At 52.2% G+C, this 5,075-nt stretch overlaps 1 long non-coding RNA gene across 1 annotated transcript; it reads left to right on the top strand.

Moving 5' to 3' along the window:
* Positions 1–264: 264 nt before the first annotated feature.
* Positions 265–4,471, top strand: LOC106037952 (uncharacterized). The gene is made up of 3 exons (XR_001208342.3): positions 265–780; positions 2,175–2,234; positions 2,648–4,471. It is a non-coding gene; the product is annotated as an uncharacterized lncRNA (long non-coding RNA).
* The last annotated feature ends 604 nt before the right edge of the window (positions 4,472–5,075 follow it).

The raw sequence follows: 5,075 nt of genomic DNA, 5'->3' as shown, positions 1-5,075 counted from the left end.
AAAACTTAAAGCAGAAAAAATATTTCAGGAAAGTCTAAGCTCCAAAACAACCCCGTAATAATGTATTATTAATATTTTCATGTCAGCATTAATAGTAATGCAGTTTTGCAACTGTTTTAGTAATAACGCTACAGCTTTATGTATTAATAAGTGTAGTAATATTAATGCTGCTTTCTGCGATAAATAACATTGAAAATAGCACTGCTTTTCAGGGGTTGTTTACAACTTCTGCTTTTTGCACGTTTTGTCAAGCCAATGCCCCTCTCCAGGCTGCTAAGGGGTCTGTTTTTGTAGAGCATGCTCTGGTACAGCACGTCACTGCTCTCAGCACTGAATTTGTACTGTCCTGGGTAATTCCCATGCCTCCAGCTAGGGCTAAAGGTCCTCTCTATGTTTCTAGGTTTTCCTTCTTTATTCCACATTCCTCTGCAGGAGCCTCCTGTTCCGCCACCAACAGAGGCTCAAGGACAGAGAGGAGCTGGTCTGCCACGGAGCCGGTACGTGGGTTTCAGGCTGGTCAGGGGAACAGGTTGTGATTAAATCAGGAGCTCCATCTGGTTCGAGGCTCTAATCACAAGCAAATGACTCTTTCCACCTGGTGCTTAATGATGTTGCGGCTGCCAGGGGGCTCATAGGGCTGGTGGGCAGGGGGGAGCTGGCCACGAGCAGTGCTGGGATAGCCCAGGGGCGTGGGGATGGTGAGAGCAGAGTCCGACCGACCCAGAAACGCGCAGACCCTGACCTGGGGCTTCCGTGGAGCTGTTGTGGTCCTACGTTGCCGTAAGTATAAGGGGATGTACTCATTAATGTACTCATTAAGCTTGGTCAAGGGTTTGAATCCTGTTTTTTCAGGTCCTAGCTGCTGGAAAGCGGCCGTCAGAAGCCTCCTGGCTTGTTTGTGGTGGCTGTGCTGTGCAGCGAGGGGAGGTCAGCCTGGGCCTATTTTTTTTTTTTTCGGAGAGCTTGTGAGCCTGCAGGCTCCTCGTTGCTGTTTTTCTTTCTTAATTGGCTTTGAGTGTGGATGTGTGGATGTGCATGTGCCTGCCTCCCTCATCAGCAGCACCCCTGGTATTCAGCAGAGTAATTAGAACATCTAAATCTTCCCTATATGTCATCCAGACTTTGTAAAATTAACTGTGATTACTGGCACCAGCCTGCAGACGTGCCGGATTCCACCCCAGCACTCCCGATAAGCATAATTGCTCCTCATTGTTCCTCTGGAAAGTCTTGTGCTCGCTGCCATGCGTGCTCTTCTTCCTGCTTGCTTTTATATTAGTGCCGAGTTAAATGGCTTTGCTTTTTGTTGACTCGGGGAGGATTTATGAGGAGCTGCACACAACGGAAAGCAGAAGCGCTCCTTGATTGCCGAGCAAACAAAAGCCCTGGGTTTGGGGATGGCTCTTGCAATGAATCCTTCCCTGGGCCCTCGCTGGATCTGGGAGCAGGCAGAGCTCCTCAGCGCACAGCAGGTGACTCGGTCCCCGCTTCCCAAACCCTCCAAAGCCACACAGAGCAGAGGGTCCCCTGCGTTGTCACCGGTGCTGGTGGCACTGCTGTGCCCAGAGCCGGGGAACACTATCCTGCGGGGCTCGGGGGAAGCACCGCTGCTCCCTGCGGACTCCTGGGGCTGTGTGAGCGGCACCTCCAGCCGGTGTGCTTGCCCCTTTGAGCTTGAAAATGAAGCAAAAAGTTCGGGGCAGCAGGGGAGACCCCTGGTAGAGCGAGATGTTGCAGGAGCTTGGGTTTGGGAGCTGTAGCAGGAGTTGCAAATGTATCTGGCCGTAAGAACGGATGAATGCCGGGGGCAGAGCTGTGGGCATGTGTACGTGTGTGCCGAGGCTGTCTGGGGACCTGGCTCATGGCTCGCCCCAAGGACAGCACTGTTATACAGCCCAGAGGTGCTGGTTGAACACAAGCAGCCATCCGTGGCCTGGCCTCGTGGTGTGTGTCTGTGTGTGTGTTAAGGACCTGCCCTGGGAAGGTGCCAGCCCAGTAATTAAGTGGGGGCAGGCGAGGCTAAGGAGCGGGTATTGATCCTTACTAGTTTCTTGTTAAATGAGATGTGACATTGACCACTTGGCTGCCTGGTACTGAAACGGGCAGGTGGAGTGAAGAAGTACAGAATTTTTCCCTCTGTTTACTTTTTTTTTTCCCCTTCTCTTCCCCCCACCCAGCCCAGCCGGCAGGCAGAGACCAGCACCGCACCCCAGCTTTTCAGCTCGAGAGCTGCCCAGGTGTCTTTGAAGTTTCTCTCACTTCCCTTGCAGATGCTGGGTCTCTTTCACACCATTCCCATTTAAAAAAAAACCAACTCACTTCTTTAACAACTGTTAAAGACATCTCAGCATCATGGCTGTTCTCTCTGCTTTCAGGAGCAATATGGATTGCTGTCTTTAATTTTTGTATTGGATACAATCCCTCATGTTTCTCCTTAGCACGGCCAGCAGTGGGAACAGTTTGATGTTTCTTGGTGGTTTCTTGGGCAATGCCGGGGGCTCGGAGCAGGCAGGGGGCTCGCATGGCTACTGGCAGCGGGTCGATGCTCACAGGGACCAAGAGCAAGGGATGTGGCTGGATAAGGGAGGAGGATGCGTTGGGTTATGGTGACGGCGATTTCCCAAATTGGTTTTCTTTGGGATTTTCGCAGCCCTGGTGTGCAGTGGCACGGGAGCAGAAGGGTGGCAGGCAGCTGCCCAAAGGGACCCCTCGCTGCAGCCATGCGCCTGCAAGCACGGGTTTGCCCAGCGACCGGGGATCGTGAGGCCGCAGCAGCAGCTCCTGGGTGATCTTGTCGGCGTGTCGGCGAGGGCAGACCGCGGGAGCCTGGAAACACTGCTAATTGTGGGAAAACTGCTTCAAAACTCAGCCGAAAGAAGGCAGAGTGGCATTTTCAGGGAGAAGGTCTAGTGCTCTGTGCCTCTCTCTGCTCTCATTATATACCTCGCAATTGCTGTTATATATGCTTCAAAGGTTAATATATGTTTATGACGAGTGTACTTTTTATAAATGTTAATTAGCCCTGGTGCTAATTCGAGGGATTATTTCCTCAGTAATAAATGCTTTTTCTGTATTTTTAGGCACCGTTTTTATTAGTACCTGCTCCGTCGTTTGTCTAGGCAAGAACTGGAGGGACGTGGCTGGCGGGGGCTGCAGTTCCCCCCACACGCAGCAGGAATTTGGGCATGTCAGGGGGCTCAGCATCATCCTGCGGCTGGGCTGGGGCAGTGGGGAGGCACCAAGGGACCCCCCGAGGTGGCAGCTGGTAGTGGTGCAGGATGGCGCAGTGTCACGGTGGGATTTGGGCGTCTGATGTGGGGAACAGGGATCCTGGTTTGTCCTCCCAGCCGGGGCTGGGGATGCTCTGCCTGTTGGTGGGGGGCAATGGCCCTAAAACCTTGCGGACCTGAGGTCTTTCTGTCCTTGATGCATGGCCCAGGTCCCCCCAGCTGGCTTCTGCTCAGGCCTGTGGTGCACACGAAATGCTCAGGGATGGGGAGACCTGAGACGCAGACTTCATCTCTGATTTCCGTGGGTTACTCAGTGAATGCCCTTCCATTTACAACGTGGGGGGACAAAAATGGGATTTCAATCAGTGAAAAGGGAGCGGCGATTTCCCAGCTCCCATTAGCTGATAATAATTGCTTTGGGAGCGGAGGTTTAATCGCAGGATTTCATAGAGGAGCCACCCCCCTCTGTGAAATCTGAGCTCTCTGAGCGAGTTTCCAGCGACGTCCAGGCAGTAAATGTCCTCGGCCACCCGGGTGCTGTGGTGGTGGCCCTACGGGGAGGGCTGCTCGTGCGCCCACGGCAGTGGCGTGGGGTCTCGGGGCAGGCTCCCCCCTCCTCGCCTCCACCACCGTATCTTTGCCACACAAAGGTCAATTGAATTCATTACAGTGTAAAAATGAAGTTCTTGGATTGATTGAAGGTTCCTCTTTAACACTTCAAATAAATGTGTTGGTTTTACTTGATGGAATGCTTTAAAGGTCCATTATAAAGCACCCTTTTATATGAGAAGTAATTTCTTTACATCATTTTTCTTATCCTTAATTTTTGTGGAACATAATTATCCTTTCCCCCCCTCACTTCCTTTTCTTTTTAATCATTTTTTTTTGTCTTTTCCCTCCCCAGTGGAGAGCAAGCAGCATTATTTAACAGGACATTGGGATAAAATACAGTGGTATGATGGATACAACGGATGGAAAAGTAGATGGATCCATCCATCTTCGGTTTTCAATGGCTCCCATTACCATAACACTGGTAATATCCAAAAGCACCTTGGTCTTTAATCTCAGAGGCTCCGGGCTCCCCACCTGCTCGTGGAGACCTTCACATGAGCATCCTCTGGAAGGGACAGCAGCCTGGGCAAGACCACGGTAACTTTGATTTCAGATTTTAGGTTCGCTTTTAGGGTGAGCAAACCCGAAGGACAGTGGGACAGTTGGGTTCCCACATGGCATAGGATGTGCGGTGTCCCTGTCCCTGCTCCTGCTGGGGAAGGGGATGCCAGGGGGGTCCTTGGAGCTGCCAGTCCCATCTCCAAGGCAGCCCCTCCACCAGCAGCCTTCCCCCAACCAGCTCAGCCGTGTCCTGCTAAAGGCAGTGTGGTAATTCCTCGGGGCACGGTCGTGGTGCCCACCTGAATGGCGAGGAGTCATCGTCACAATTAATTCCTCTGCCCTGATTTGCCTTGCAGAGAATCCTGCTGAAAGGAGATTTGCTGCCCATTTGTGCAGCAATGCTGAGACGGGAAAATGGGGACAAAAGGGAGAATGTTCCCATTTGGGACTCGGTGACTAACTGCTCCGCTCTCTGGGGGAGGCTGCAGCAGCGATTATAATTCATGACAGAGCCATGATAATGAATGGCTCCATCCAGCTCAGCCGAGACTAAATAGCAGCGCAGTGCTGACACTTGAGGCATGGCCTCATGTGAAACCAGCGGTAAACAGGAGCTCGCTGCTGGCAGGGTTGCTCTCTCCTTTAAGGGCAGGTTACACTGACATTGCCCGCATCTGAGAGCATCCAAATGCTGTGATTCCCTCCTTGTCCCTGGGATCTGGGCCGGCACGTGGG

This window comes from Anser cygnoides, chromosome 24 (genome assembly GCF_040182565.1).
Source record: "Anser cygnoides isolate HZ-2024a breed goose chromosome 24, Taihu_goose_T2T_genome, whole genome shotgun sequence".
Taxonomy (NCBI): Eukaryota; Metazoa; Chordata; class Aves; order Anseriformes; family Anatidae; genus Anser; species Anser cygnoides.
This window is presented reverse-complemented; position numbering and strand designations above follow the sequence as displayed.